The sequence below is a fragment of the Helianthus annuus genome, chromosome 4 (assembly GCF_002127325.2).
Source record: "Helianthus annuus cultivar XRQ/B chromosome 4, HanXRQr2.0-SUNRISE, whole genome shotgun sequence".
NCBI classification, from domain to species: domain Eukaryota; kingdom Viridiplantae; phylum Streptophyta; class Magnoliopsida; order Asterales; family Asteraceae; genus Helianthus; species Helianthus annuus.
The window spans coordinates 64,232,024-64,252,215 of NC_035436.2; the positions used below are offsets into that span (position 1 = coordinate 64,232,024).

The 20,192-nt window shown below is 40.0% G+C and overlaps 1 pseudogene; it reads left to right on the plus strand.

Annotated features, from left to right (window-relative positions):
• Positions 1–528: 528 nt before the first annotated feature.
• Positions 529–1,941, plus strand: LOC110895140 (annotated as a pseudogene).
• The last annotated feature ends 18,251 nt before the right edge of the window (positions 1,942–20,192 follow it).

The following is a 20,192-nucleotide window of genomic DNA, read 5'->3' on the forward strand; positions in this document are numbered from 1 at the left end:
AAAGATGTGTCCCATCATGTTTGCTATCATCTGTCCCTCTTTTAGAATATAAATTACCCGAAGTTTCAAATATCGTAAATTTCACTTCTTAGAGAATTTGGATTCATTTTTCTTGATCGGGTTAGAACTTTGAAGTGTTATTTCAGTCGAATTGGATTTAATTTTGTTGCCGATCTTGATGATCTTTAAAAAAAAATTGGCATTTAACCTATTTAATAATGTTTTAGGGCACATCAAAAGTATTGCAGTGTTTTACATCACTACAAATATATTGTCGATTCGTCGTATGCATCTATCTGTTATGTGTATCTTTACTTATGGTATAAAGTTATAAAGTGATGATGATTTCAATGTATTACCTAACATCTAGCACTTATTTACAAGATTCCAAATTTGGTATTATGTTCTTCATGGTGTTCTTTATTCTACACGTTATAGATTCGTTTACTTTGCATACATAAACAATCTTTTTCCCTTCATAAATTCGATTCGTTTGAGAAAACATGTATAATTGTTTCATATAGGAATCATGCTAGAGGGTCCTGCTTTTCTTGTCTCAAGGGATCTACCAAGTGCTTGTGAACAAGAATGCAAATGGGCTTATAACGCCTTCTGTGTAACGGAGTTTCAAAAGAAAAACGTTATCTTGATGGTGAAGAAACGGACGGATCCAAAAGTTCGTTAACCCCATCCGAAAATCATACACAAATGGGCGATTTAGTCATTTCACTTTCCGAACCCGACCAATCAGATAACCAAAATCAGTCGGGCCAATTAGATCCCACCTCATTAATCAACCACTTAGGTCGAGACCTCTCGATCAACTGCCTTTTACACAGCTCGAGATCCGATTATGGTTCGATCGCTTAATTAAACCGCACTTTTCGGTCCTTAATTCGTGGCGGTGAGCTGTATAGGTTAAGAAGACTGATGGGTATTGTAGAACATTGGGTTTATTTCTCGTGTAACCTTTTCGAATGGGAGGCGTCTGACCGGATTCGCCGCAGGTGGATGCGCCTGCCTACTATGGACTGCAACGAATGCTTTATGTGTTCCGATAAAGAATCTTTAGCTGTCAGTACAGAGCTGCTGGTGTTTGGTAAAGAAATAGACACACATGTAGTGTATAAATATAGCATCTTAACTAACTCATGCTCACTGGGTTCAAAGACCCATACACCTAGATATCTATTCGGTTCCGCAAGTCTCGGTGTGTTAGCCATTGTAGCCGGTGGGTGCGGTCCATCTGGCAACATCTTGAGCTCGGCTGAGCTTTACAATTCGAAAACCGGGACTTGGGTAACGCTACCCGACATGCATAAACGAAGAAAAATGTGTTCAGGGGTATTTATGGAATCTAAATTTTACGTTACGGTGGAATAGGTGAAGAAAATAACAACGAGCTGACTTGCGGGGAAGTTTATGATTTGGAAACGGGTAGCTGGACCGAGATTCCAAATATGTTTCCAGCGTTGACTGGTGGTCAAGATGCACCTGCAACTGCTAAAGCGCCGCCTTTATTAGCGGTTGTGAAGAATGAGTTATACGCAGCTTATTATGAGGAACAAGAAGTGAGAAAGTATGATAAGGGTCGGAATGTTTGGGTCAGACTGGGGGGACTGCCTGAAAGAGCAGGCTCGATGAACGGACGGGGGCTTACATTTCGGGCTTGTGGTGATCAGCTTATTGTTATTGCGGGACCACAGGTTTCCTACGAGGGAATGATTGAGTTGAATTCTTGGGTACCCGATGAGAACCCGACTCAATGGAACTTGATTGGTGGAAAGCGTTCGGGCGGTTTTGTTTATAATTGTGCTATGATGGGTTGCTGAGATGCTAGACATTCCTTTATGAACTAAATTTTGGAGATTTTCTATGTTTTTTTCAGTTGTTTTCTTGTTTAAAATTATATTTGGGATAAGGTGTTTTAGTCTTGATGTATTGTTAGGGGTGTTCAAAACCGGATATCCGAAAATTCGGATATCTGAATTTCGGATATCCGAAATTTTCGGATACCATATTTTACTATCCAAATCCGTATCCGAAATTTCGGATACGGATTCGGATAGTAAATCGGATATCCGAAAATCTAACTTTTTATTTAATTTTTATTTTTTCATTAATTTTTTCATATTTGGAAACAGATATTTTGGATAGTTTCGGATATCCAAATATAAGTTTTCAGATATTTTTCGGATATTTTTTGGATATTTTCGGATATTTTCGGATATTTCGGATATCCGCCCCGGGACGCATGCTAGAAAAAGGCAGTGAACTCACCTTGGTTTGCTCGGTAAGACTAATTACTTGCTTAGACTTAATCAACCGGGTCCTATTTAAGTTACCCACAACAGTTAGAATCTCAACAGGCTTTCATACAAGAAATGATAACACACATCATGCATTCTAGGGCATCACATAATTTATCAGTTAACCATACAACATATCAACAACATAACCAATTTAATTCATCGATCCTTTACTTGTGCAATCAATGTTTAATTGTGCGGCCCAACACAATTTGTGCGATTGGGCTCGAGTTGTGCACCAGTTATTGCTCGTGGGCTTGTGTGAGAGTGGCCCAATGAGAAGTCCAGCCCAATCACTCAACTTGTGCGACCAGACTACCCTTGTGCGACTGGGCCATGCTTGTGCGATTGGGTATGCTTGTGCGACCCGTTTACTTGTGCGATCGGTAACTGGGTCCGTGGCCCAATTAATACTCAGGCCCACCAGCTTGTGCGTCTGGGCCCTTTTGTGCGATTCATGCCGACCCGTTGAACTTGTGCGACTCGTTTATGTGGGTTTGTGGGTTATGCTATCCAATCCAACCACCCGGCCCAAGGGCATACCACCCCAAAGACTTGTGCGATTGACTCTAATTTGTGCGATTCTCTTGTTTGCACAATGTCAATTACAAGATAGCATGATTTATGGCAATTTCCATAACCACCCTCCCATTTACTCGATTATTCAACTTTCCAAAAATCAAACAAACCATTAATTGCCATAATCATTCTAAACATTAATCGGTTTAACCTAAACACATAACTGTTATCTAGAAATCTTTCAATCATAACTGATTCTTATTACCGATCATTGTTTAATCATATGTAGTCAAGGAACATCATGGAAACCATCTTATTCTACAATCATATGAACACATTACATTAACATCATGACTCGTTATTTCGTGCACCTCCTAACTCTATACAAGTTTGTGTTAGAATTCAATGACTATCATGGTACTGATCATATAGTATCAATCTAACCTTCATTAACAAACAATCAAACACACCAATACTAGAAGGGAACTAACCGGATCAAGCTACACACCAAGGGTTATGTGCGATACAAGGCTTCGAGAGAGGAGGAGGAGATGATCGCCGGCCTTCGCGTCGAAAAGAGAGAGAGGAGGGCTGCCGTCGGTTTAAGTGAGAGAGAGAAGAGGATTAGGGTTTGATGGTATTTTGTGTTTTGCTAATTTATGAGGGTTACACATCTACCTTGATGTGCTATGCGAAACAAGGGAGAGGAGTTGGGCTTGAATCAGTTGGGCTTTGCTTGGGTCACAAACTTGGACCGAGAACTAGTTCCCTCGGTTAAAAGGTTTGTGCTATCGGGTTACAACTAAAGACTAGCTATCATAAAACGCACTCACATTCAAGGATACAATTAAATACATTCATTCAATCAAAATCAATCACATGAATCATTCACATAATGCACACGTGAGTTACATCGAAACGCGATGGAAGATTCTAAAATGCAAGTTGTCACATCATCCCCAACTTGAAAGAAATTTCGTCTCGAAATTTGATAAGCAATCCAAAACGGCATGATGTTAAATCTGGATGACTGTGGATTTTCCGCAGGTGTTGTGACACCCCAGGAAAACCAGGAAAACCACGCAACCTAACTAGCTTCCTCAGTAGCTACGTGCTAAATTTTGGGACAAAATTTCTTTCAACTTGGGGATGATGTGACAACTCGTATTTTAGAACCTATCTTTGTGTCGATGTAACTTGTTTGAACGATATGTGAGTATGTGATACGTGATATTAATGGAATGTTGTGTTATGTGATTTAATGAAACTATTATGTGTGTATGTATGATTAGTCGCACAAGGCATGCCCGATCGCACAAGCCTTTGGGCTTTTGTCCCACACCATACTCGGTCCACACTTCCTGCACTCGAACCCAAGGGTAGCCCATGAAGGGTTCGGCCCACTCCCTTATTTCGTATAACACCAAGGGTGTTAGTATAAATCCTACACTTTATCAAAAGACACAAAGTTTAGCAAACCCTAAATCTCTCTTTCTCTCCTACGAAGACCAAAGACAACTTCCCCTTTCTCGAAGCTTTCTTGTTTGGATCAATCTTTGTTCTACCCTCTAACTAGTTAGTATCTCACTATTGATTGTATGTTAGATGGTGTTGTGATCTATATATTTCTATATGATGACTTAGAGATGTTTTGTGATTGATTGTAATGTCAATTGATGAGATTTGGTATCCTTCTGTAATCGGCTCACATATGTAGTATGATTAGATCATTATAGAGTTTAATGATCACACGATGTTGAGGATGACCTAGAACCGATTGCATGTTAATCAGCTGTTGTGCGAGTATATTTGGATGATTGGTTGTGTTGTCATGTTAGGGTGCATGTTAGTAATCAAGATCATGAACCTGTAATGTGTTTAATGTTATGGTTGTTATTTATGCTATGAATGTGACTAGGGTTCATATGAATTAGAGGATAAAACCTTAGTTTGATCGATCCACATCCAAGTTGGAAACTATTTCATTGTTTGACCAATATGATGCATAAATGGAAACTGTTAGGATAATTGTAACCGATTGCATGAAATTAGGAATTTACAACTGACCGCACAAGTGCCTGATCGCACAAGTGCCTGATCGCACAAGTGCCTAATCGCACAAGCACGTCGCACAAGCCAGTCACACAAGACAATCGCACAAGTGTGGTGCAAGTGTTTAAGCTCACAGTACAACCTAGTTATGCATGATCGCACAAGGTATTGTGGATCGCACAAGACCGTGTCAATCGCACAATACCTTGGGCCACACAAATGTTTAAGCTGTGTTATGCTGTTGGACCGAATAGCCCAAAACCCAATCGCGCAAGTTATTTCGAATCGCACAAGACTATATGGACCGCACAAGTTAAATGTTTGTTTAATTAATTGGGCCGCACAAGCTGTTGGGCATAGGATGTAATGGGCCGAGTTGTTTTGAATCGCACAACCCGATGTGAGTCGCACAAGATTGTGCTGGACGCACAACAGGTTGGGCCAGGTATTTACTGGGTTTTAAACATTGGATTATTTACTGGGTTTTAAACATTGGATCATACAAGATGATTGGGCTTGTACAAGCTCACTAGACCAACCATCTGAGTCGCACAAGTTAGGCCTTATGTGTAGTTGACTGTTAACGTGATCTACGTGCTTGCCATGATCGTTATGTGTTGTAACTTGTTAGTTTATGTGTAAACCTACGTGCACTACTTGAACCTAGACCTGACTTGTATGGTAACCATGTTAGGACGTGGTTGTCTACTAGCAGCTCGATTTACCTTTTGTTTATCTGCCGAGCTAACCTAAGGTGAGTTCACACTTTCTACAAGGCATGGGATTCCCGGTGGTTGGGAATGGGTAAATGATTGAAAGGAAACCTGCGTATTCTCTTTGGTTAGAATACGTACCTCCACCCTCTTAATTGAAGGGTGACAACATTAGAGCCTGTGTGATCTCCATGTATGAGACACGTACCTCCACCCTCTTAAATGAAGGGTGACAACATTGATACTAGACCAAAAACTCTATCATTAAGTCCCTCATTTTTATATCGACTTAATCGCCGGGCCAATGGCGAACGGGTCATTAGTTAAATAGCGCTATTAGGTTTGACAAGCCTCACACCGTGCCGCAGAGGATGGGAGTGGACTAATAGATCTGGGCACGTCAATGATGATAGACATTGACTTAGGGCACCCAACTTTCTCAGTCAGTAGTTGATATGGTAACGGGTCTAGTGTGATATTCATGGGGTAGCCCCCACGGCTGGGAGCCAGAGTAAAAGGAAAGGATTAATCATGTTTTTAAACTATGGGGTAACCCCCACGGCAAGTAAGCCAGCTAAAGGAAACCTATGTTTTCGAAACAACTTAAAACAAACACCCAACTGTGAACTCGCTCAACTTTGTTGTTGATTCGTTACTATATGCCTTGCAGGTCATTAGGTGCTTAGATAGAGCTTGCACAGGAGGACGAGGTCGTTGTGAGACATGGACTGTTGTGTTCCATGTTAAATATTTGAACTATTAAACTTATGTTTTGGTTTTAAACTTTATACTTGGTTAAATTGTTTTGGACACCAATTATATTGTTGGTTGGTTTTATATTTACTTTAATACATTGTTCAATATGATTGGTGGCTTGATCCTGTTCATGTCACGCCTCCTGTAGTGATACTCCGCGTGTGGAATTTGGGGGTGTGACAGATTGGTATCAGAGCCATTGGTTATAGTGAACTTCGTTTTAAGCAGGGAAAAAGCTTTTTGACAAAACCAGACTATAACCTGTAGAGTGCTCAACAATCCACAATGACACTTCGCTCCACGTGCAAGACTCAACACAATAGGTGATATGGTTTATATTTGTATTGCCTGCCTGTTAGTTAAAGTAGCGCATTGATCATGGTAGGCTTAGTTAGCGTGACAACTATTGCTCAAAACCCTGTGTCCTTGCTCTCTTCTGTCAACCCATACTTATGCACTTTCATGACACCTTTCTCACTTATGTTTACTTCGATGTGAAGATCATGAGTGGACGCCTAAACTTGACTCAAGCCCAGCTGACGGCTCTAATCAACAAACGAGTTGCTGAGGCACTCGCAGCAGCTCCAGCAGAAGGTATAACCTGCCATTTCGGCCTATCCTAGGATGTTTAGATCCTACTCTCGTGAACCAACTCTCGTGCTTAACCTTGTCTTTTCTTTCTCGCGCGACAGGTCAACATGCTCAACCTCCCGTATGTACGTTCAAGACCTTTATGGACTGTCGACCTAGTACCTTCAGTGGTACAGAAGGAGCTGTAGGTCTTCTCCATTGGTTCGAGAAGATCGAATCTATTTTGAGATGTGTGAATGCCCTGTTGCTAGTAGGGTGAAGTTTGCTATGGGAACTCTTGAAGGTGGTGCGCTCACTTGGTGGAACGCACAGGTGCAAATGCTAGGATTGGCAGCTGCTAATGCCACCCCATGGAATGACTTCAAGGACCTGATCAAAGAAGAGTATTGTCATCGTGATGACATTCACAAGTTAGAAGTGGAGTTTTACAATCTGAAAATGATGGGATCTGAAATCGAGGCGTATACGAAGAGATCGAATGAACTAGCTGCTTTGTGTCCTACCATGGTGGATCCTCCCTGCAAATGTATCGAGCTTTACATCAAGGGTTTAGTGCCAGAGATTCAGAGTATGGTGACTTCGGCTAACCTTCTCACGATTCAGCAAGTCATACGACTATCCCAGCGTCTCACTGATCAGGCAGTTGAGCAGAACAGACTGCCAAAGCGTATTAGTACTACCACTACTTCTGATGCTCCTAGCGACAACAAGCGCAAGTGGGATGGAAACTCAAGAAAGGGTTCAACTTCTGTTCAGTCTCAGTCTCAGCAGCGAAGGACTGACAACTACAAGAGCCCTGGTCAACAATCCTCTGGTAATCAAGGTCAGGGTGGGTACAGGGGAAGCCACCCTAAGTGCAATCGATGTAACTTGCACCACAGCGGGCCGTGTAGCAAGGGCAACTGTCAGAGATGTAATAAACCAGGTCATGCAGCCAAAGATTGTAGGAGTCCTTATCCTGCTAACCAGAGACGCCAGCAGCCACAGACTCCACAGAACCGGCGTCAACAGCAGCAGTAACAGCAGGGTAACAAAAAGGGATCCTTTCAGTGTGGTACCGAGGGCTATTTCAAAATAGATTGCCCCCAGCTGAACCAGAATCAGAACAACAACAACAACCAGGGGAATGGTAACAACAGGGATAACAATGATGGCAATGGTGCGATGGGACGTGCTTTTGTGATTGGTCAAGGTGATGCGAGGAAGGATCCCAACGTTTGTGACGGGTAAGTTCCTACTGGATGACTTCTTTGTTTCTGTTTTATTCGATTCGGGTGCCGATACTAGTTATGTGTCCTTAAAAGTTAGTCAGATGCTTAAGCATACCCCAATTCCCTTAAACGTCAAGCATGTTGTAGAACTAGCAAACGGTAAAAGTCTTGAGGCCACACATAGTTAAGGGTTGTAATCTCGCTTTGGCTGGTCAAATCTTCTCTATCGACCTTATCCCCATCGTTCTTGGTAGCTTCGACATCGTCATTGGGATGGGTTGGTTATCTCAAATTGAGCAGAGATTCTCTGCAAGGAGAAAATTGTCCGCATCCCTCGTGCGAGCAGTGAATCTCTCATTATTCGTGGTGACAAGAGTGGTGCTGTCATGGGCATCATCTCTTTCCTTAAGGCCCAAAAGTGTTTGCGAAAGGGGCACACTGCTATTCTAGCCCTCGTTACTGACTCTTCAACGAAAGAAAACAAGATAGAAGACATTCCGATCGTACGCGGCTTTCCTGAGGTATTCCCTGAGGAATTACCTGGTCTTCCGCCTCATCGTCAGGTAGAGTTTTAAATCGAGCTAGCTCCTGGAGCAGCGCCTATCGCTCGTGCACCTTATCATTTAGCCCCATCAGAATTGGAAGAACTGTCCGTGCAACTGCAAGAACTCTTGGACAAGGGTTTCATTCATCCTAGCTCTTTGCCCTAGGGAGCTCCAGTCTTATTTGTGAAGAAGAAGGACGGAACCTTTCGGATGTGTATTCACTATCGTGAACTCAACAAGGTGACTGTGAAGAATCGTTATCCTCTCCCGCATATTGATGACCTGTTCGACCAGTTGCAAGGGTTGAGCTTTTACTCTAAGATTAATCTAAGATCGGGCTATCATCAGCTGAGAGTACGAGACGAGGACATCTCCAAGACAACATTCAGGACTCGTTATGGACACTACGAGTTCCTGGTCATGCCTTTTGGGCTAACAAACGCACCTGCGATTTTCATGGATCTTATGAACCGAGTATGCAAACCTTACCTGGATAAGTTTGTTATTGTATTCATCGACGACATCTTGATCTATTCCAAGAGTCAGGAGGAACACGAGCGTCATCTATGACTCATTTTGGAACTTCTTCGAGCAGAACAACTTTATGCTAAGTTTTTGAAATGTGACTTCTGGCTTCGCGAAGTCCATTTCCTAGGCCACGTGGTTAATAAGGATGGGATTCATGTCGATCCATCCAAGGTTGACTCAATCAGGAATTGGCCTGCACCTCGAACACCAACTGAAATCCGTCAATTCTTGGGTTTGGCGGGTTACTACAGAAGGTTTATTAAAGACTTCTCGAAGATTGCGCAGCCTTTTACTATTCTTACTCAGAAGGGTATCACCTACCGTTGGGGTGATGCTCAGGAATCTGCGTTTCAACAATTGAAGTCGAAGCTTTGTAGCGAACCTATTCTCTCGTTGCCTAAGGGCACAGACGTTTTTTTTGTGGTTTATTGTGACGCGTCAATCCAAGGACTTGGTTGTGTGTTGATGCAATGTAAGAAAGTCATTGCCTACACATCACGCCAACTTAAGGTTCACGAAAAGAACTATACTACTCACGACTTGGAGTTGGGAGCAGTGGTGTTTGCTCTTAAGATATGGAGACATTACTTATACGGTACCAAGTGCACCATTTACACCGATCACATGAGTCTCCAGCATATCTTCGATCAGAAGGAGTTGAACATGCGACAACGTCGATGGGTCGAACTCCTTAACGACTATGAATGCGCAATCAATTATCATCCAGGCAAAGCCAATGTCGTGGCAGACGCCCTCAGTCGTAAAGAAACCAAACCAAAGCGTGTACGTGCGTTACAGCTTACCATTCACTCTAGTCTTCCTGCCCAAATTCGTGATGCTTAGGTCGAAGCATTGAAAGAAGAGAACATCAGGGCTGCGTCCCTGCGAGGATTGGAGAAACGGTTAGAACTAAAGAAAGACGGTGCTTACTACCTAGCAGGGCGCATCTGGGTTCCATTTTATGGTGATCTACGTGAACTTGTGATGGATGAAGCACACAAGTCTCGTTACTCAGTACATCCTGGTTCTGATAAGATGTACCACGATCTTAAAACTACGTACTAGTGGCCCCACATGAAAGCTAACATAGCGACCTATTCTAATAAATGTTTGACTTGTGCTAGGGTTAAGGTCGAATACCAGAAGCCATCAGGCCTACTTCAACAACCAGAGATCCCGACATGGAAATGGGAGCAAATTTCCATGGACTTCGTTACTGGCTTACCATATTAACATTTCATCTGAACTCTGTGAGCATTCTTCTGATTCTGTTCAGCAGAGAGATGACGGCTCGACTTTTGGTGTGTCCCCCTTAGAGGATCTTTTCTTCAACAACACATGATTAGCATTTTTCATTGTTTCATCATTTTTTGTACTGAGGGCGATGCTATATTTCAAGCAATGCGGAAAGTATTATACGGGGACTAGGTCAGAATTTCCATTCAGCAGAAGTCCCGGGATAATACCCCAAATATCACTAAGTATAAAGACCTAGTATCTCAGAAAAAGGGACCTTTCAAACAAGATTTCCAAGAACTTAAACTTATTCGCGTGTCCCACTACTTGAATATACTCCCGTATCCAGATCCCAATATTCAGTCTTACAGGTGAGTATACCACAGATGATATCTGTAAAGGGGTTAGATGTGAAACCGTGAGAGCTCAGGTCAGAACTAGTGCATGCATCTATCGACTTCGTCTTGTATCGAGTCTTACACTAGATATGTTAGGTCAGGGCACGTTGTACGAGAAAATAGGAGGTTTTAGGTTGTTGTATTGCTGATTTCGCTTGAGGAGGCTATTCCGCTTGAAATGACCTTGGTCACTTTCAAGCAGAATCACTACAATCCTTATTCCGCTTGAACTGGTGTTTATGTGTTTCAAGCGGAATCATGTCCCTATATATAGGTGCTCGAGCGGAATCATTTGTATCAGTTACTGAATTTCATACCGAGGTGCTGCCGGTGTGATTCTTGCTTGTAATCATTGTTAGATCAATCAACAAAGTGTTTAAAGTGAAGAACAAGCTGTTTCTAAGTCTGTTTCTTGTTTTCCGCACCTGAAACAGATCAAAACTCCTCTAAACGACTCGTTCGGGTCAAGCACACGATCCTACAACTGGTATCAGAGCTCAGGAGGAGGAGTTCTGCAGAGTATAGCCTGATTTCACTCTGTTTTCTGACTTCTACACCTTCTTTCTTGAATTGAACAAGTTTTCATGGTTAAAATCGGACAAATTTTTCACAGAATGTATAAAAGTGCATATTAACAAACCCTTGAAAGTTACAGAGCTAAATTCACAGTAAAAATGGCAAAAATGAACCTTCGAAGTGATTCCGCTTGAACGGACAAGTTTTGTTTCCGCTTGAACTTGACATATTTCGCTTCAAAGACAGTATTCCACTTGAAAAGGTTCAAGCGAAATCAGTGATTTCGCTTCAATTGATATTCCGCTTGAAAACAATTTCAGAGATTCCACTTGAAAGTGTTTGTTGTTATTTCGCTTGAAATTTTAATCTCTTATTTCGCTTGAAGTGTTCTTTCAGGTGATTCCGCTTGAAGCTTGATTTCGCTTGAAGTTTGATTCCGCTTGAAGTTGTCTGTTTTTGAAAAACGCGCTACTAAATCATGTGTGAAGAATTCTACAACGCGTTTGCAACATCTCTGACTACTCTGGTTTCCATTGCTCAGAACATAAATTTGGAAAACGAGACCGGAACTTTACAAAAGCCCCCGAAGCTAATGAGCATTGAGGAGTATTACGGATGGAAAGACAGATTTGAAAACTGGGTTCAGGCTAACCATCTGAGATCATGGGAGTGTATTTTGAAGAAGTATGTTCTACCACGTACTAATCTGCAAGTTGAGAAAACAATTTCTGAATTCTCTGACACAGAACGTGATATGTACAAAGCCGAAAAGATGATGATCAGTCTTCTTCAGCAAGCCATCAAGGAAGATATCTTTGTGTTGCTTCAGCATGATAAAACTTCAAAATCAATTTGGGATGCTCTTAAAGTCAAGTTTGAGGGTAGTGAGAATATGATTAAGAGCAAAAAGGCACTGCTTAAGAAAGAATTTGATCTATTAACTAGTTTGCCCGGGGAAGATACAAAGAAGCTTATTGAAAGATATTGTCATTTAGTGCGATCCAAGTCAATGCTTAGAATAACCAAAGATTGTGAAGAATGGGTCGACAAGTGGCTGATGCTTTACCGTAAAAAGAGTGGGTTACTTACTTGATGATCTTAAAGAATACTGGAGTTTATGATGGGTTGACTATTTCTCAGTTCATTGAGAAAATTGAGGGTCAAGATTTGGAACAGCAAAAGATTGCGAGGATGAACAATCCAAGTGGTCAACAAGACGTGAAAATGTATTACAAAGGCAATGTTCCAGAAGTTGAAAGAAGCCCGAAGATTCAAACTGCTTTTAGTGCTGGAAATTCATCAGAAAATGTTGATCAGGGTTCTAACAACAGCAGTGGATTTTCTTCATATCCAAGTGTTAATCCAAAAGATACAACATCAAGTTTTCAGCATCAAAGTTCTAAAAGTGGAAATGGTTATGTGATACAATGCAACATTGCTTTGAATCTTCCTGATGGTCAAAGTTTCTCTGAAGAAGTTGCGAAAGATCACATGGCATTACTTGGTTCCGTGCTTCTATCCTATGAAGGTTTGGTTGCAGGAAGGATTGGGAATCCTATGCTAACAAAGGAGGATTACGATCAAATTGACGCTGAAGAAATGGAGCTCATGGACATCAAATGGTGTCTAGCTAGTGTTCTAAGAAGAGCAGAGAAATTCAAACTGATTACTGGAAGAAATGACTTTCTTGATGCACATGTTTCTACTTTAGGTTTTGATAAATCTAAAGTTACTTGTTTTCGATGCAGGGAGAAAGGTCATTTCAAGAGGGATGCAAGAATAGAGAAGCGAGTGAAGCAAAGAATCCGTTCGGAAAAGATGACTACTACCGGAAAGCCATATAACAACAAATTGGTCAGCAACAACAACAAGAACCACAAGTGGCTCATGGTAGAAAAGTGATCGAAGATTCAAAGAGAGCATGTTTAGGGAATCAAGAAAGTTTTAACTGGAACAAATACGTTTCATCCGACAGCAAAGCATGCCTAATTAATCAAGATGATGAAAGGCTACCTGAAGGCTTTAGCTGGGATATCTTTGTTGATGATAAAGGAGAATTTAAAACTTTCATTGCTAAGATTGTGAAAGAACCAGATATGTTTACCGAGTGGATGAAATCTATTGGTTTTAGTGTGAAGAATGAAGATGAAAAGTCTGTTTCATCTGATGAAAGCTCACAGATTTCAGATGAGAATCCAGAAAAAGAAAATATCTTTGATCAAACACCATCTGATTCTGGTTCTTCGGATGATAGTTCTGAAAAATCAGTAGAACTTGATCAATCACCAACTGATGACAGCAGTGATGAAGAAGAAGAAAGACATATTAATGTTGCAAAATCTTATCTCTCTCCTGAAAGTTTTCATTTTTATTTTGCAGATCGCTTGGAGAATGTAACACCCCGAAAACGGGTTTGGTAATCAAACTCCGTTAATACTAAAAGACGGGTAAAGTACCGTTAGTAGTAAAAATAACCTGATAAATATTTGGATTTAAATAAGAAATCCTAATAATTAAATACAAGCGAATCAAAGAATTAAGGAATTGAGTTTATAAGAGCCCGAGTTAACGGGACTTAAAATAAAATGGGTTATGACTTCCCGAACCTATTAAGTTAACTAGAGATAATCAACCTAGTTACTAGTATGTGCCTAAGTGATAAATGGTAAGTTGTAGCTTCAATTGATCAAGATAAAACATGAGGAACTAATATTTGCCCAGTGGGGAAACTTGTTTTAATTAAAAACAAGTAATAACACACAACACACACACTAAGAGTGTGTGTGTGTACGTGATCGACCAGGAGACCAAAAGAAAAGGGGATAAACCCTAGTTCAATAAATCACCAAATTGAAGGAGTATTTGGGTCTCAAATTCGTGCATGAACGCGTAGAAATGATCACCAAGTCATGGGGATCACAAGGTATGTCGCAAAAACTAGATTAGTTGAAGTTGAAATTTGAGACATGTCACACCCCGATATTTCCACATTTTACTGGTGGGCCCGGTGGGGAGTATCGTGACGTAATTGATATCATCATAGTCAAACAACACAATATATAAATGCACAGCGGAAGCAAAAGCTAAAAATATTACAATCCGAATATAAAGTAATATCAAGTATTACAACGGAAGGTAAAGGATCCACAGGCGGATCAAATAAAAGGCGAAACTGTTCAATAGACTTTAGACGCCTAGAACTTGCAAGATTCCTTATTAACGCCCTGAGCTTCCAGCCAATTTCGTTCAGTACCTGTTACTTAACCTTTTTGGAAAATACGTCAGTTTACACTGGTAAATACAATTAACCGACTCATTTGAAAAGGTTTAATAAAATTGATTTGAATGCACAAGGCACAACGTATCTTTTATAACTTGGGACAATTATATAAAAATCTTGTATACAGATTTACATGTTCGTTGTACGTTCAGGGCCCGGATTAGAAACTGAGTCAAGATTAACAGACACACCACAAGTATAGGCCCACAAGAGAGTGAGATACCGTTTCCCTTATGCACTGTCAGGGGTATGCCTACACCTCGTGCATAAGACGTGGCCATTTTATAATACAATGATGTCAAGGATATCCGGGACATGGTCATTAACCCCTAAAGGCTTTTATTTCAAACAATACAGATTAAAGTGGGTTACCTCAATAATTTAATCACAATACGACTAAACATTCAATACCCGACCAAGCGGTGTTATTATAATACCGTATCCCAAGCCCGTATAGGGAAAATAAGTTAAAAGTATTTACCTGAGCTAGCAATTCAATTTATTCTCAGCCGTATATCCTAATCAGCAAGCACAAGTACTTCTACTGGGGCTCGCAATCTGGAACAAAGGTTTTATTAACCTATTAGATTCCTAACGGGTCTTATTTAAGTCGTAACTTAGACCGGTTAGTTTTAAGGAACGGTTCACGGTTCATAACGCATGATTAAGCGAAGACCGGAATAGAATGTGATTTAGACCCGACAAGTTTGGGGGCTTGTATAATATGGGTACACTAAACACATTCTAGATTTTGAGATAAAAAAGTAAACGTTTGACCCGTTTCAGCTAATTTATGCAAACTAGTTACATAAACCGAACCGAACGCGCAAGAAGCGTAACGGGTGACCATAAGGGTCCTAAACAGGTTTCCTAACTTAATATGCCTTAAATATGTTGTGATATTAGTAGGATATCTTCCATTATGCCCAAAACGAGTTTAATCTCAATATAAGCCCCGTAGGGGTATTTTGGTCATTTTAAAGATTATAAAAGAGATTAAATATGATTCTGAGGTTCGGGTCTGAATTAATCAGTAAAACAACTTAATTTAATAGGTTATATCAGTTGGTGATAAGTCTTATGTGACAAAATGGTTTTAAACCCAAACTATGCGTTTAATACGAGTAAAAAGTCATTTTAAGCGATTTCCGGTATAGAGTTTACTGATCAGGTTATTAAGTTCAAAATACTCCATTTATTATATAAAATCAGTAGCAATTGGATTTGGTGTCAAAAATTGGGTTTAGATAGGCTTTATGCTAATTGCGCCGTTTAATTAACAAAAAGCTTTTTAAGTGCGCTATTGAGCATAACTCCTATTCTGGACCTCAAACTGATGTGAAAATTTAGGGACATCTTTATAAATTAGTAATAAGGATTCTTGTCCTTTCACATTTCCAAAATTATCGTTTTATGGTCAAAAGGGCATTATGGTCAACATTAAGCAATTAACGGAAACGCGTAAACGAAAGGGGCAATCAACGAACCAACCACAGAGGGTTATACCATCATGTAACCTGGTTCTTAGGAAGTCTTAAGGCATTTTAAACCCATCTAAATCGGGTCAGAACCAAAGTCAAAGCAAAAGTCAAAGTCTTGCGACTTTCGGTTCTGAACCGGGTCTAAACAGAAAATTGTCGGATCAAACAAGCTTAGACCAGTTATTATACTTATTACCAAGTTAAAACAGTGATAAAATAGCTTACAAGCCTTCTACATTGTTAATTATGCGTTAAATCGAAGATTAGCATTCTGTTGACTTTTTATAAGCAGCTTTGACCCGACATTTGATCTAGTTAGAGTGCGAATCCGAGGGTGCCCTTTTAAGGGTTTATTGCCCACATAATTACCAACTTATAACTACCTTCAATCCGCCTAATCACTGGACCATTAATGGTTAATCGATAAGTCAAACCTTAATTACGACGGTTTGACTTCTAAGCTAATAACTAAGCAAAAACTCAATTAAGGAAGGTCAAGCATACTTACCAAGGTCTAATGCACGATTAGGGAGGCTTAGAGAAGGCTCTTGAGCTCCAAAGATGATCAGAAGAGGAGTTGTGAATGTATGATCAAAATGGCCAACATGAGGGTCCTTATATAGTGTTTGTGATTGCTCAAGATTGTGCCAAACAAGCCTACATTGGATCCCTGATGCCTAAGAATTAGTTTAGGCAGCTCATGGAAGTGCAAAAGGGTAATATAAGTCGGTTATATGGCTGAACAGAAAATCTGTCCGAGTTCTGCATCTGGGGGTTTGACGCGGCCCACGTAAGATCTTAACATGTCTTACGCGGCCCGCCTAAGGCATGGTTTCAGGTTCAAAACTTTTTCAGTTTGCACCCTTGGCTCTTGGTTTTTCGAAAGGTCGTCCCATCTTTATATCTTGCATTTTGAGCCCCTCTAGTTGACTTATAAGGGCTTCAAGTCTTAAACCTACTTTGTTAAGTCCTTGGTCACATTATGTTTACCCGAAAGGTAAAAAATTTCAACATTGACGCTTTTAACCCCTCGTAAACGAATATTGTCATAACTTCCTCATTCTTTATCGAAACTTTGTGAAATTTTAATCACTTATTCTAGTGAGCATAATTAATCATTACAAAGCTTCGGGTTTGCCAAAAGGTCACTCAGAGGTATACTCTAAATATGTTGACACATTTAACCCCCCCGTAGCTTGTAATCTCTCACTTTCTTTCACAATTAGCTTCGTATGATCCATGATTTATTCGTTTAAGGGTATAAACATCATGTGGGGTTATTGTGAAGTATATTTATCCATTGTTGACACTTTGAACCCTTATATTCACATAGTTTCTTCGTTTGTCAACTTTAGTCCTTCTAAAGAGATCTTTTACATGTTTAAAGCTCATGACATGTGTCGATACATTATTGGACACGAATTTTCGAGGTGTTACATCCTCACCCCCTTAAAAGAAATCTCGACCTCGAGATTTGCTAAAATGCTGAAAGTACTTTTTGTCATGTAATAGACTTAACTTCTATAGCATACCTGGAGTCTTTCCAAGCTCCCAAGTTGACCTTTATAATGGGTACATGTATCCTTTTGGAGCTTCTTCACCTGTCGATCCTTAACCGACATAGGTTGCTCATTATATCATAAATCTGCATATCATTATGTGATAGCGCTTCTTGACTTATTGGCGAAACACATCCTTCAGTCACTAGTGTGCAATGTATTGCGAGCTCCGCCAAGCTCCTTAAATAGGTTTTAGCTTATAAGCTACTTCATCTTGATACATTCGATTTCCTTCGAATGATTCTATATATTCAGAGCTTAGCTAGCTTGAAAATTTTAACAATTTGGCACACCCTTCCTGGGTGATATCTTTTGTTGAACCTTATTCCTTAACAAGAATTTAGGAGGTTTGCTACTTTCATTAATCCTTGATTTTCTGCCGAATACTGGCAACTTACAGATGATTAGGGATTTGTATGACCTTATTCGTTGTTTCCAATGCAACTTTCAGATCCTGATAAGTGGACTTCCCAAAGTCTCGTCCATCCAACGGATGTTTTGATATTTCATCTATACAAGGTCTCCAAAGGAGCAGTCTTGATGTTTACATATCAACTATTATAGAAAAGCTTATCTTAAGGTGAGATGGTCACTCCAACCACTGCTTAACTAATTTTTAAGTAATAGCTAATCCTTGTCGTTAGTCGAACAAATCGACGATCCTGGGCAGCTGATGGAATTTCTTAATCGATGCCTAATTAGGGTTGCGGTAATAATGCATAGGCAGAATGAACCGTCTTACTTAATTAATTATACCTAACTCTCAGATATTGAGTTAGGCTATATGAATCCTCTATTTTAAAACTTACTTAATCATGGTTTTCGACTCTTCCAATATTGGTACTAGCTGTCTTGGAGACTTCATAATAATGCAGCCATAAATGGGATATAAATCTTAACTCTACTCGCCTCTCGGGAGGAAAACAGGGTAGTCTTAAGAGAAGATAATCAAGATACAAGGAGATTACAGAGATTTTCCAAATCTCAGGTTCAGTTCATCTCTCCTTGCTTGTGTCAAATTAGTGACACATTTACGAGTCCACAGATTTAATCAAAGACACTTACTTGGAAAATTCCATTCTGGATATCTTCTTTGAATATCACTAGTTGACTTTTAGTGCCATATGACCATTTGAATATCCTTGCGGTTCCATGCATTAAACCTCCATACTGATCAGGTGGAAGCAATCTATGGAACATATTAAGATACACCAATCCTCATATGGCGCTTTTGTCATACTATTTGGTATTCAAAATCAATAGAGATCAAAGGGATATCAATTTCATATGACGGTGTACTTTATCTGGAGAGAGGGTACATTAGGACTTTATGATTGAAGATTTCTGACAGAAAATAGTTCCTGTGAATTTTATACCTGTAAGTTTTACCTTACACTTAATATATAGGGTTTTTATGGAACGTTTTAAAAACTTGCTATACTTATAGTTTATGAAGGATTTATTGGTATCCGAACCAAAATAAAAACTCTTAGCATGTAAATCTCTGATAAAATGTCAAGGAATGTACCTGAGGCCATTATTTATGAACTAGCTCAGGTATTTTAGGTGCTTTCATTCTTAGGCTTTCCTTCCTTAGCCGCATTTCCTTTGATAGATTTAGGGCACGTGGTCTTGATGTGGCCTTTCTCATTACAGCCGAAGCAGACTGCATTCTTCATGTCCTTGCAGTCCAACGTTTTATGTTCCCTTGATTTGCAGATCCCACAAGCCCTTGGCTGCGGTTGGGATTTTGGTTCGAACCTGCACTTCCCATAATGGCGCTTCATGCAGGTCTTGCATACTGGTTTCTGGTTGGACTTTTGTTTGATCTTCTTCATAGAGCTCTGGGAGTTATTTTCCTCCCTTTTCCTTTTTAGCTCATCTTTTGCATTTGAGGCATGAACAAGATCCTCCTTATGAGTAGGGAAATGTGGTCCGAGATAAAATTTGGAGCGAGTAGCATGGGGCTCCTTGAACTTTTTCACAGCCTTCTTCACAGCCTTCCCAACAGCTGCGTCTATCATAGTTTGAAGAACATCTTCGGAAATTCTAAGGTTCACAATTGTAGCATCATTGGCATGTGTCGCATCATTCATAACACGATCAACGGCTGTCTTATCTGGGTTTGCCATACTCGATATTGGTTCCTAACACCAATAAAAGAATTTCTTAGTTGCAATCCAACAACTGCTATTCTTCATCCTGGTGGCCTTAACATATACTAACCATGGTATCTATAGACCATACAGGCTAATGCAGTACTAACATTCTTAATGAATGTTATTTAATATATATTCATCATGCTTAGCCTAGGTCACGAAAGACCATCAATGGCATTTAAGGTTTGGACCTAATCCATCATCTTTTTGACAGGGGATCAAAATGTCACATCTGTCTTTATTATATTGATGAATTTTTGGATAGCTTGAAAGCTTGTCATAAGGATATCAGAAAAGAGTGATTCCTAATAGATACAAAATATCAATCTAAGATTTGTT